Genomic DNA, 14,488 nt, shown 5'->3' on the forward strand with positions numbered 1-14,488 from the left:
TTGATTAACCTAATTAATCATAATTAATTATAATTAAAGAAAAAGTGAAAAAGTATTGTTAACTATAATAAGTAATAATTATTGCTTTTAAATATTTAAAACTGAAAAGTTTTTTAATGAAATCGAAATGAATTTAAATGATGCCAAACACGTGCGTGCACGTGCGACAGATGTTCCAATCCCAATCGTCTTCTTCTTAAAACTTTTCGAAACTGTCCTCAGCAGCTGCATCAAAATAAAACTTATAACACATCGTATGAATAGCACCTTGCTGCTATCTTGGTCAGCGTTTATTTTTTGATTTCTTTCTCAAGGTGTTTCTTTTTCAAGGTGTTTCTCTTAAGTAACAAACCATGTTTAATCTGTCAAATATATTTGCGGTTAAATAGATACTATCTCTAATTATATACGAATATCTTTTATATGACTACAACTAAATATTTGGAATGTTACGAAATGCATTAAGTAGACAAATTTTTGAAATAAAATCATCTATTTTAACTTTTTAATCTCAAAAGTTGTCCTAAAGCACCCCTAAGAACACAGAAATATAAAATAGCTGTGTGTCTACCAGAGATATGGTATGCATCTTAAGGTGAAAATTCGTAAGGTTGTGTTTGTAGAGGTTTGAGTTGAATTATGGTATTATGTTTTAAGTTGAATAGTTGGGAACATCACCAAGTGGTAGCTGTGCTTGAAGCATCAGAAATCATTATCATTTAATTGGAGCTTGCAGCTTTGTGAACCCCATCTCCATCGGTTCGTTCTTGCTAGATTTCATCTCTCCTTGATCAAATATTTAGAGGAAGATATTGAGTCGTTGAGAGCTTTAGGGTTATTAAGTTGTTGGATAACTTAGAAATCAAGGCTTTATGATGCGTATTCTTTGAACACTGTCGATTTTTTTAAATAAATCAACATCTAGATTTGTTCCAAAATTCATTTTTTCTGGCTTCATTGGAAGTTCCATACCTATTAGGTATCTTTATTTCTTCAATTTTACTTATATTTGGTTGCTTTCCTTCTGGATACGTTTAGGTTTCATTTTTTCTTTCTGCCATAATCTCTTTATCGATTTTCTGTTATTTCTGCTTTCGTGGCATCCTCTATATTATAGTTTATTTCCAATCCGTTTATTCTGGCTTCGTTTGGACTACTCTCTATATCAGTGGTGTCCACTAATTTTTGATCAAGATCGACTTTTTATATAAATGTTTTGCCAAGATCGACCGAAGGGTTTAAAGTAAAAATCCTTTTTTTTTTGCTCTGAGGCCCAGATATATGTAGATATTTCAGATTCATGATTTTTTGGCGATCGACGTTATGGCCACCACTGATTTAGAGCTTATAAATAAAAAATAGTAATAATTGAGTTCAATCTTTTTATGGATCTAGTCTTTATGGTCCATTACTAAAGTTTTATGTATAAAAAATATGTCCCCATCGCTTTTAGTTTATGAGTTATGATTGAGTTAATTTTCGAAAATCAACAATTTTGATGTTTAATCGATTTAGAGCTTATAAATAAAAAATGGTAATAATTGGGTTCAATCTTGATATGGATTTAGTCTTTATGGCCTATTACTAAAGTTTTATGTATAAAAAGTATTTCTCCATCGCTTTTAGTTTTTGAGTTATGATTGAGTTAATTTTCGAAAATCAACAATTTTGATGTTTAATCGATTTAGAGCTTATAAATAAAAAATGGTAATAATTGGATTCAATCTTGATATGGATTTAGTCTTTATAGCCTATTACTAAAGTTTTATGTATAAAAAGTATTTCTCCATCGCTTTTAGTTTTTGAGTTATGATTGAGTTAATTTTCGAAAATCAACAATTTTGATGTTTAATCGATTTAGAGCTTATAAATAAAAAATGGTAATAATTGGGTTCAATCTTGTTATGGATCTAGTCTTTATCGCCCATTACTAAGGTTTTATGTATAAAAAGTTTTTCTCCATCGCTTTTAGTTTTTGAGTTATGATTGAGTTAATTTTCTAAAATCAACAATTTTGATGTTTAATCTGTTTAGAGCTTATAAATAAAAAATGGTAATAATTGGGTTCAATCTTTTTATGGATCTAGTCTTTATCGCCCATTACTAAGGTTTTATGTATAAAAAGTTTTTCTCCATCGCTTTTAGTTTTTGAGTTATGATTGAGTTAATTATCGAAAATCAACAATTTTGATTTTAATCGATTTAGAGCTTATAAATAAAAAATGGTAATAATTGGGTTCAATCTTTTTATAGATCTAGTCTTTATGGTGCATTACTAAGATGTTATGTACAAAAAGTATTTCTCCATCGCTTTTAGTTTTTGAGTTATGATTGAGTTAATTTTCGAAAATCAACAATTTTGATGTTTAATCGATTTAGAGCTTATAAATAAAAAATGGTAATAATTGGGTTCAATCTTGTTATGGATCTAGTCTTTATCGCCCATTACTAAGGTTTTATGTATAAAAAGTTTTTCTCCATCGCTTTTAGTTTTTGAGTTATGATTGAGTTAATTATCGAAAATCAACAATTTTGATTTTAATCGATTTAGAGCTTATAAATAAAAAATGGTAATAATTGGGTTCAATCTTTTTATAGATCTAGTCTTTATGGTGCATTACTAAGATGTTATGTACAAAAAGTATTTCTCCATCGCTTTTAGTTTTTGAGTTATGATTGAGTTAATTTTCGAAAATCAACAATTTTGATGTTTAATCGATTTAGAGCTTATAAATAAAAAATGGTAATAATTGGGTTCAATCTTGTTATGGATCTAGTCTTTATGGTCCATTACTAAGGTTTTATGTATAAAATGTTTTTCTCCATTGCTTTTATTTTATGAGTTATGATTGAGTTAATTTTCGAAAATCAACAATTTTGATGTTTAATCGATTTAGAGCTTATAAATAAAAAATGGTAATAATTGGGTTCAATCTTGTTATGGATCTAGTCTTTATGGTCCATTACTAAGGTTTTATGTATAAAATGTTTTTCTCCATTGCTTTTATTTTATGAGTGTTAATTTTCGAAAATCAACAATTTTGATGTTTAATCGATTTAGAGCTTATAAATAAAAAATGGTAATAATTGGGTTCAATCTTGTTATGGATCTAGTCTTTATTGCCTATTACTAAGGTTTTATGTATAAAAAGTTTTTCTCCATCGCTTTTAGTTTTTGAGTTATGATTGAGTTAATTTTCGAAAATCAACAATTTTGATGTTTAATCGATTTAAAGTTTATAAATAAAAAATGGTAATAATTGGGTTCAATATTTTTATGGATCTAGTCTTTATCGCCCATTACTAAGGTTTTATGTATAAAATGTTTTTCTCCATTGCTTTTATTTTATGAGTTATGATTGAGTTAATTTTCGAAAATCAACAATTTTGATGTTTAATCGATTTAGAGCTTATAAATAAAAAATGGTAATAATTGGGTTCAATCTTGTTATGGATCTAGTCTTTATGGTCCATTACCAAGGTTTTATGTATAAAAAATATTTCCCCATCGCTTTTATTTTATGAGTTATGATTGAGTTAATTAGCGAAAATCAACAATTTTGATGTTTAATCGATTTAGAGCTTATAAATAAAAAATGGTAATAATTGGGTTCAATCTTGTTATGGATCTAGTCTTTATGGCCCATTACTAAGGTTTTATGTATAAAAAGTTTTTCTCCATCGCTTTTAGTTTTTGAGTTATGATTGAGTTAATTTTCGAAAATCAACAATTTTGATTTTAATCGATTTAGAGCTTATAAATAAAAAATGGTAATAATTGGGTTCAATCTTGTTATGGATCTAGTCTTTATCGCCCATTACTAAGGTTCTATGTATAAAAAGTATTTCCCCATCGCTTTTAGTTTTTGAGTTATGATTGAGTTAATTTTCTAAAATCAACAATTTTGATGTTTAATCGGTTTAGAGCTTATAAATAAAAAATGGTAATAATTGGGTTCAATCTTTTTATGGATCTAGTCTTTATGGTCCATTACTAAGGTTTTATGTATAAAAAATATTTCCCCATCGCTTTTATTTTATGAGTTATGATTGAGTTAATTTTCGAAAATCAACAATGTTGATGTTTAGTCGATTTAGAGCAGTGGTGTCCAGTAATTTTTGATCAAAATCGACTTTTTATATAAATGTCTTGCCAAGATCGACCGTAGGGTTTAAAGTAACCTTCCTTTTTATTAAATTAAAGCCATCTACCGCATACATGTTTTGTAGCGTGAAATCTTGCTCACCTTATATGGTGTTGTGATAGTCATATTGTTGCTTTATCGATTGATGCGGTTTGGTCTGCTACTGTTGCTTGATTGTTAGTAGCATAGCGTCAGTTGACATCGAAAGCATATTTATAATGACCACAATAAACAGCCATTCCGTAGCATTAAAACATTTTGCAAGCAATCGTTGAGGTTTATGTAGTTATTGAGCTCACTGAGTATATAACAATGAGTTATATAACGCAGCATAATTTACATAGACTGAACATTAACAAAATCAGAAATAAATCCGTACTTAGGCACCAACTCTTAGTTTAATCATAGCAAAGCGACCAACATACTCTTTTCAACACAGGTCTTCATTTTAATTGCTTTATCTGCCAACACCATTTCGGTGTCCATATTAGAACAAAATTCTAGAAAAACAAATTGATTTGAAGCAAAATGTAGAAATGTACAAAAATTTTTTAAAAATTTTAGAAAATTTGATTTATTGTAGAAATAAAATCACATTATCTTTTAAACTCATTCCAAACTCAACTTTTCATCATTAATTTACTACATATATTTTTACTCCAAAAACTTGTAACAATTTATATTTAAATTTTTCCTCCAATTTAACAAATCCAATCATAATCTAACTTGTCAATTTTGTTTCAAAATTATTTTCCCAATTTTTTATCATCAAACCCTATTATTTCTTCATCCCGTCCACAAATGGAACCTTTCAGCTTTAATTTACCTCATAAATCACATTTTAACCTTCAAAAATAAGTGACGTAATTTTTACCCCAACATAACGAAAATTGTATTTTTTTAAAATTTATTAATCAAATATAAATTGTAAATTATGCAATGTTTCTTAATTACAGACATTAAATTAAATACACAGGAATCCCCTAAATCATTATATTAAGTAACACATTGTTAAAATTTTCTTTGCGAATTCATAAAAGTTGAAAAAGAGGTACTTTTATATTATGAAATGCATTCTAAATGTGTACGTTGCAACTACTTTTATCGGTTAGAGACGATAAAATCTGCATTAAGATATACAAGGAGTTGCTTCGCCGGCGCCATAAAAATCTAAAAAACCACCCAAGACAATGGTTATTTAATGGCGACGTCGTAAAATCACTGTGTTGACCTACATTTTCAAATCGATACTATTGAACATTTATAATCACATTTCTCTGAAACGTTTTTAATGTGTTTTAGGTTAAATTTGATATTTAGTGAATAAAAAAATAGTGTTGTTATTGGATTTTATTTTTTTTTATTTCAGAGGAAATATTAAGTAGGGCACTGATTAGCATCGTAAAGTTCGTGTTGGTAGTGTTGGCTTATTACTCAAGCTGCGAGCTTAAAATCCACTTGTTCCGGTTTGTTTTAGGTTGTTTTAGCTTGCGTTCTCTCGCTCGTTACGGCTTCTTTCATCGTTTAATAGAATTTTTACTCGGTTATTTATCTTTTGGCGGAAGTTAATTTTACTTCACCGTAGCCAAAAAAAAAAAATAGAACGAAAGATCCTTCGTTTCTCCTTTTCCACTTTCCTCATCTTATTCCGCGTTAAATCACAAAGTATATTTCACAAACTTCCCCTTGTTCTGCATGTGCACCATCTGGAGACCTTTAAGTTTTTGTTCCAAATAACACCCGGGTCTAGTTATGCTGCGATATAATTTTGGTTTACTCTAAAACTAAAACACAACTCTCAGTGATATCTAATGTGCCATCTATTTCTTTTATCTTGGTTAAAATTTGAGCAAAACCCACATGACGTAGTGTTTTCTTCTTTAACCTAGGTACGATTCCCTTTTGGTTCCTTATCAAAATACCCACACGAGTTGATATATTGAGGTTATTACGTCTGAGAGACCTACCTCTATGATCTCGGTTCTTATCGCGTTTAACACGAAAAACGATCCCGTCTGGACATAATCGTGGGAAAAGCTCCGGTCTACAAACAACTGTTCTTTCATCTAAATCAGTGTTGGTTTATTAGATTCTTATTTTTTATAAAAAAATCTTTGTTTTAGGCATTAATATCGAATATTTATAGCTTACACTTTTAATAATTTTAAAAATGTGTTTTTCGATATAAAGTGGATAAGAACTAACACCATTAAGTGTAAGTAAAAATGGTTTTATTTATGAGTGTTTTGAATTCGTGATTGAGTTAGTTTAAAAAAATAAATCATTTAAAATTTGGATAAATTATCTGCTATTTGAGGTGATTACTTAAAAGAAAGAGACACTAGAAAGAAGTACTTGGGTTTAGCTATCAAGCACTCTATCTCAATGAGATTCATTCAAAATTCTTTAATTCCTACTTTTGCAATTTACCACATGTCTACCAGAATCCAACCACATCCCGAGATGTTTCGGCAACAAAGCCAAAAGATTACGTCTCTCCCTAAGTATGTCCAAGTTAACACGGTACTTTGACCATCCAAGATTACTACAGACTCCTTCTGAAAAGTGTTGCATCAAAAAGTATCGATTGTCCAGAAGCTATATTTTATAACAAATAAATGAACAGAAGAAGAAACTACAAAGAAGTAACAAATAGTTACTGAACTAACTAATCTAATTTTATTGAGTTAATCGAAGAATGATCAGAATCAATAATAAAAAGAAAAAGAAGGGAACGATGAATTTCATTAAAAGTCAAGTTTTGTAAAAATGTTGGCTAAAAATGCTGTTTTTGTTCTTCTGTTCGGTTGCTGACAAATAACAGATTTCGACGTCACCTTAGCGAGAAGTGAATTTATGTGCTTTCTGACTAAACTCAAACTTTCTGGTTTTCAGATTTCAATCTTTCTAATTTCTTCGTAGTTTCTCGTAGAACCTATTACTTAGTACTCCACTATTTACAGGAATTAGTATCTCTTTTAGGTGTTGGACACTACAGATAATAATCAAGTTCAACCCCAATAGGGCTTTTTTCATTGAATACAACTTTATTCATATCAGGTTTGTCTTTAGCAACCTCATTGTAACAATCCCAATACGATATATAAAATCTCTTGTTGCAGTTTCATCTTCGTTTTATCACTTTCGTATAAAATTCAGTGCATGGAATAAGAGTATGAAAATTTCCCAAAGTGTTAATAAAAGTGTCCTCTTTCCATTGAACCAACACGATTTGAAAAATACCTTTTCGTTTTTGAGAAAACAATATTTGAAGTTTTGATAAAGTTTTCGAAGTTGCAATTTTCATCGATAACTTTCAAAAATCGCTATAAAATTCATTTCTTGAAAGATCCTTGTGGAAATATCACCAATTATTAATTAAAGTATCCTCGTTTTAATGCAAAAAGCCGTTTTAAAAAATCACTTTCAGTTCTTAAGAAATAAATTTTTGAAATGATCGACAATTTTTTCAAATTTTGCAATTTTCGCCGATGAAGTTTTAAAAATTCGTATAAAATCGATTTCTTGGAATATGAGTATGAAAATTTCCCAAAATGTCAATAAAAGTGTCCTCTTTCCAATGAACCAACAGGTTTTGAAAAATAACTTTTAGTTTTTGAGAAAACAATTATTTGATGTTTTGATAAAATTTTCGATGTTGCAATTTTCATCGATATCTTCAAAATTCGCTCTTAAATTCATTTCTTGAAGGATCCTTGTGGAAATATCACCAATTATTAATTAAAGTATCCTCTTTTTAATGCAAAACGCCGTTTTGAAAAATCACTTTTAGTTCTTGAGAAATAAATTTCTGAAATTATCAAAAATTTTTGTAAATTTTACAATTTTCGCCGATTAAATTTTAAAAATTCGTATAAAATCCAGTTTTTGGAATATAAGTATGAAAATTTCCCAAAGTGTTAATAAAAGTGTCCTCTTTCCAATGAACCAACCCGTTTTGAAAAATAACTTTTAGTTTTTGAGAAAACAATATTTGAAGTTTTGATAAAATTGTCGATGTTGCAGTTTTCGTCGATAATTTTCAAAATTCGCTATAAAATTAATTTCTTGAAGGATCCTTGTGGAAATATCACCAATGATTAATTAAAGTATCCTCTTTTTAATGCAAAAAGCCGTTTTGAAAAATCACTTTCAGTTTTTGAGAAATAAATTTCTGAAATGATCAACAATTTTTTCGAATTTTACAATTTTCGCCGATTAAGTTTTAAAAATTCGTATAAAATCAAGTTCTTAGAATATGAGTATGAAAATTTCCCAAAGTGTCAATAAAAGTGTCCCCTTTCGAATGAACCAACCCGTTTTGAAAAATAACTTTTAGTTTTTGAGTAAACAATATTTGAAGCTTTGATTAAATTTTCGATGTTGCAATTTTCATCGATAACTTTCAAAATTCGCTATAAAATTAATTTCTTGAACGATCCTTGTGGAAATATCACCAATTATTAATTAAAGTATCCTCTTTTTAATGCAACAAGCCGTTTTGAAAAATCACTTTCAGTTCTTGAGAAATAAATTTCTGAAATGATCAACAATTTTTTCGAATTTTACAATTTTCGCCGATTAAGTTTTAAAAATTCGTACAAAATCCAGTTCTTGGAATATAAGTATGAAAATTTCCTAAAGTGTTAATAAAAGTGTCCTCTTTCCAATGAACCAACCCGTTTTGAAAAATAACTTTTAGTTTTTGAGAAAACAATATTTGAAGTTTTGATAAAATTGTCGATGTTGCAATTTTCATCGATAATTTTCAAAATTCGCTATAAAATTAATTTCTTGAAGGATCATTGTCGAAATATCACCAATTATTAATTAAAGTATCCTCTTTTTAATGCAAAAAGCCGTTTTGAAAAATCACTTTCAGTTCTTGAGAAATAAATTTTTGAAATGATCGATAATTTTTTCGAATTTTGCAATTTTCGCCGATTAAGTTTTAAAAATTCGTATAAAATCCAGTTCTTGAAATAGGAGTATGAAAATTTCCCAAAGTGTTAATAAAAGTGTCCTCTTTCCAATGAACCAATCCGTTTTGAAAAATAACTTTTAGTTTTTGAGAAAACAGTATTTGAGGTTTTGATAAAATTTTCGATGTTGCAATTTTCATCGATAATTTTCAAAATTCGCTATAAAATTAATTTCTTGAAGGATCCTTGTGGAAATATCACCAATTATTAATTAAAGTATCCTCTTTTTAATGCAAAAAGCTGTTTTGAAAAATCACTTTTAGTTCTTGAGAAATAAATGTTTGAAATGATCGCCAATTTTTTCGAATTTTGCAATTCTCCCCGATTAAGTTTTAAAAATTTATATAAAATCGATTTCTTGGAATATCAGTACGAAATTTTCCCAAAATGTTTATGAAAGTGTCCTCTTTCCAATGAACCAACACGTTTTGAAAAATAACTTTTAGTTTTTGAGAAAACAATATTTAATGTTTTCATAAAATTTTCGATGTTGCAATTTTCATCGATAACTTTCAAAATTCGCTATAAAATTAATTTCTTGAAGCATCCTTGTGGAAATATTGCCAATTATTAATTAAAGTATCCTCTTTTTAGAGCTGCTTCGTTAGTTAAATCAGTTTTCTTATTAATTGCATTTTTATTGAAATATCGCAATAATATGGCAATATAGGGTACTTCAGAAATGCACCAGAAATTATAATCATAATGGCCGGATAGATATGTCGGATAACTGAATATCCAGCCGAAGAGGATGCCGAATATCCGGCTTTTCACAAAATCACTATCCGTTCCATCACTAGTAAATATACTCTTGCACATTGAGCTGTAATGTAAGAATATTAAATGTTGAGCGTATGATGAATCTATTTAAAGATATAGAGCGTCGAAGCACTAAAATCCGAGGTGATCCATAAAATTCTAGTTAAGCTATTCCTATTTAAGTGGCAAAGGACGCAGCTCTGTAGAAACGTGAGGTAGTGGGTTTAGATTTATCGATTTCTTTAGGGTTTATTGACGAAAGAAGCAATACACGTCCAAAAAGTCTTAGAACTCTTATAAAAGGACGTCCTGTAAGACAAAGAGTTCCAGTATAAAATACTTCAGGAGTGCAACGTCTCTTTTACTCCGAAGGATTAGATGCTTGACAAAGAATTAATCTCGAATGACCAAAGTATTTTTGGCTACGCTGGCAAAACGTTTTTGGGCATAGATAGACATTTTTTAAAATCTTTTGTATAATAGATGTTATTGCTTCTATTGATTCAATACAGCTACGCATTTACTCCATTTTTGTAGAATATAGATGCTTTCACATCCAAGGGTCAACTCCTCCCACATTTTTTATAACTATTTTTTATTTGCTAATGAAAACACTTCTTCAAAAACGTGTTTGAAAAATTAAAGTCATTCTCTGTTTAAAAGTGTCTCTTCTTGATTCCATTACTTTCTCATATCATGACTACTTTATGGGTTTCCTCCAAGATTTCTTGTTATACCTCGTTATATCCTCGTTATATCTTTGATATTCATTTCTTGGATCAAAATGGGTAAAGTAAGAATCGAGATGGCAGAAATGAAAAACTCATCAAAAACTATTCTGAGATATTAGAAGCAATTGATACAAATTGAGATAACTTAGTGTTGCAAGTAATTGATGGGAATTCAGAGATATTCGGAGAAATTGATACTCATTGAGTGATATTGACAAAAATTTAGAATAAATTATATTGTAAAGTCAAAATTTTTCAATTTAGGTATTAATTTATATAATTTTAATTAAAACATAATTTTTTTTATTTAATCTTTTAATTCAACATAGATAATTTAATTTTTAATGTAAGCACTCACAACGTATTGTTGATATTCGTTTGATATTTGAGAAGATAATGATGATTCATGCCCTCTATTTACACGGATAGAACTGGAACACACCGCGTGTGGTATTTGCGCCTAATTGGTCTTAATTCAAATTGCCATTCGGTTTAATTAGTGACGCTTTAGTACAAACATCTCATTCTAAATGCAAATTATTTATTAACATCAACATCGTTTCTTTCGTACCCTGTATTCTCTCCATATTGCAAAGTTTCCCGTTTTTTTTTTAATATCCGAAAAGTTTGCATTGGGATCGAATCTCGCAAGTTGAATAGGTAGGACTGAAATTATTTGGGTAGAATCTCGAGAAATATCTATAGATGAAAAATTTCCGTTTAAAATGAAAACGGGGAGCGAAAAAAGTTTGTTGAGACGTTTGTGGTCCCGGAGCTGGTGCATCCACTAGTTGTATGTATGTTTGACCGACTTAAAGACGAATTTAAAGTTTAAAGTTTGACACAAACTACTTCGAACAGCTGGGAGGAGTACTTCTGACACTTGAACTGCGAGTTTAGTAGGTTTGATTTTCACTAAACAAGTTCCTTATTGGTTTAGAGTTTTTGGGATAAAGAAATAGATTAGTTACAAATTAGTTGTAATTAAATTTAATGAAAATAAAAGATTTAATTCATAAATGAAAAAAGAGAATAGAAAAAATCCTTTTAAAGTCGGGTGCATGGAGATGAGGGTTGGTGGTGAGCAATTTAATTCCACTTTTTACAACATCCATCGAGCACCCCATCCATTCGCGAAGCCATCCACTTTTACACAAAAAGGCCGAAAGGATGTTTCCGGGAACAACCCATTTTTTTTTTATTCTTTTCCTCTGGATAAAAACCGGGAAACCTGTTGTGTGTACGTTTCGTGATCAATACGGAAGGTGAATCACTTCTCGATTCACTGGACTCGATGCTCATAAAATAAAACGTAAAGCTTTGACGCTGGTCAAAGAGAAAATCTTTTCATAATTTCAATATTCTTTAACCATTAAAATTCTTGCAGTTCGTTTTATTATAACGAATATTGTTAGGTTTTAGGTGGAAAGCTTTTAAAAGCGAAATTAACGCTTAATAGACGAACTTCAAAGCGAAACGATCAAACAACTCTTCGTTTCATGTTCGTTTGAGTTTTGATGGTGTAATTCATAATATATGTGTATATATTAGATGGTTTTGTATTACGAATAAATTATCAGATAATAATTGTAAATTGTCGAATGTGTTCGAGTTAATTTGATAGAAAATGGAGCTACATTATTAGTTATTTCGTTTCTATTCGGCGAGTTGTGTTGAATTTAGCGAGATATTAATTAAATTAATCCATTTATAAGGTTGCAGTAATAGTAGTTATGTATTAATTTAACTCGGATGGAACTCGGATGATGAAAAAAGTTTTTTAATACTCTTTCGTTGTATGTGTACGCAACATTGAGTTTTAGAATTCATTTGATGTTAACTCTTTTTACCATTTTTTTTAAATTAAACTCATTTTTACTTCTCATCTTTGTAAGATACAATAAAACCTCGATGTTGCGTTCTGTATTAGTTGATTTTATTTATAGTTCAATAAAAATATGCAATAATTTGGTGCTTTTACGCATCGTGCTTCTCAATAATTATCGATGTTATAAAGCAGGTCATTTGGTTAAGTAGAAAAATCATTTCTAAATCGATTAATAAGAATAAAATTTTTTGATGTTTCTCTTCGTTGTTGAGATATTTCCCATAAAAGTCTAAATTTGTACTAAAAAAGCCAAATTGATTGATTTAAAAGGATATATCTCAAAAACTACTATAAATACGATAAAAATCCATTCTTTATTTTCGATTTTAAATTTATTTTTATATTAGAAGACGATTTTAAACGGTCCAAAAAAATAACCCCGACGAACTTAGAGATTAAGGAAAAAATTAATTTAAAAAAAATCGCATTTTTTATGCTTTTATGCATCGTGCTTAGTAATAATCGCTGATATAACAAAACGGATGATTTCATTAAGTAGAAAATTCATTTCTAAATTGCTTAATAAGAATAAAATTTTTTGATATCTCCCTTCGTTTTTGAGATATTTCCCATAAAAGTTTAAATTTTTACTAAAAAAGCCAAATTGATCGATTTGAAAGGGGATATTTCAAAAACTACAGTAAATACGATAAGAACCCATTCTTTATTTTCGATTTTAAATCTATTTTTCTACCAGAAAACGATTTTAAACGTTCCGAAAAAATAACCCCGACGAACTTTAAACGAATTTTAAAAGAATCGCATTTTTTATGCTTTTACGCATCGTGCTTCTTAATAATTATCGATATTATAAAACGGGTGATTTCATTAAGTAGAAAAATCATTTCTAAATCGATTAATAAGAATAAAATTTTTTGATGTTTCTCTTCGTTGTTGAGATATTTCCCATAAAAGTCTAAATTTTTACTAACAAAGCCAAATTGGTTGATTTAAAAGGGGATATTTCAAAAACTACAGTAAATACGATAAAAACCCATTCTTTATTTTCGATTTTAAATTTATTTTTGTGCCAGAAAACGATTTTAAACGTTCCAAAAAAATAACTCCGACGAACTTAGAGATTAAGGAAAAAGTTAATTTAAAGAAAATCGTATTTTTTATGCTTTTACGCATCGTGCTTATTAATAATTACTGATACAGCAAAACGGATGATTTCGTTAAGTAGAAAATTCATTTCTGAATTGGTTAATAAGAATAGAATTTTTTGATATCTTCCTTCGTTTTTGAGATATTTCCCATAAAAGTCTATATTTTTACTAAAAAAGCCAAATTGACTGATTTGAAAGGGTATATCTCAAAAACTACTATAAATACGATAAAAACTCATTCTTTATTTTCGATTTTAAATTTATTTTTCTACTAGAAAACGATTTTAAACGTTCTAAAAAAATAACCCCGACGAACTTAGAGATTAAGGAAAAAATTAATTTAAAAAAAATCGCATTTTTTATGCTTTTATGCATCGTGCTTAGTAATAATCGCTGATATAACAAAACGGATGATTTCATTAAGTAGAAAATTCATTTCTAAATTGCTTAATAAGAATAAAATTTTTTGATATCTGCCTTCGTTTTTGAGATATTTCCTATAAAAATCTTAATTTTTACTAAAAAGCCACATTGATTGATTTAAAAGGGTATATCTCAAAAGCTACGATAAATATGATAAAAACTCATTCTTTATTTTCGATTTTAAATTTATTTTTCTACTAGAAATCGATTTTAAACGTTCCAAAAAAATAACCCCCACGAACTAAGAGATTAAGGAAAAAATTAATTGAAAAAAAATACCATTTTTTATGCTTTTACACATCGTACTTATTAATAATCACTGATATAACAAAGCGGATGATTTCATTAAGTAGAAAATTCATTTCTAAATTGATTAATAAGAATAAAATTTTTTGATATCTTCCTTCGTTTTTGAGATATTTCCCATAAAAGTCTATATTTTTACTAAAAA

At 28.6% G+C, this 14,488-nt stretch overlaps 1 protein-coding gene across 2 annotated transcripts in view; it reads left to right on the forward strand.

The window, feature by feature from the left end:
- LOC111419337 (E3 ubiquitin-protein ligase CCNB1IP1-like) overlaps nt 1-14,488 on the forward strand; it is an 87,237-nt gene that overhangs the window by 34,857 nt on the left and 37,892 nt on the right. The gene's annotated exons all lie outside the window — the stretch shown is intronic.

Source organism: Onthophagus taurus, chromosome 1, assembly GCF_036711975.1.
Source record: "Onthophagus taurus isolate NC chromosome 1, IU_Otau_3.0, whole genome shotgun sequence".
Lineage (NCBI taxonomy): Eukaryota > Metazoa > Arthropoda > Insecta > Coleoptera > Scarabaeidae > Onthophagus > Onthophagus taurus.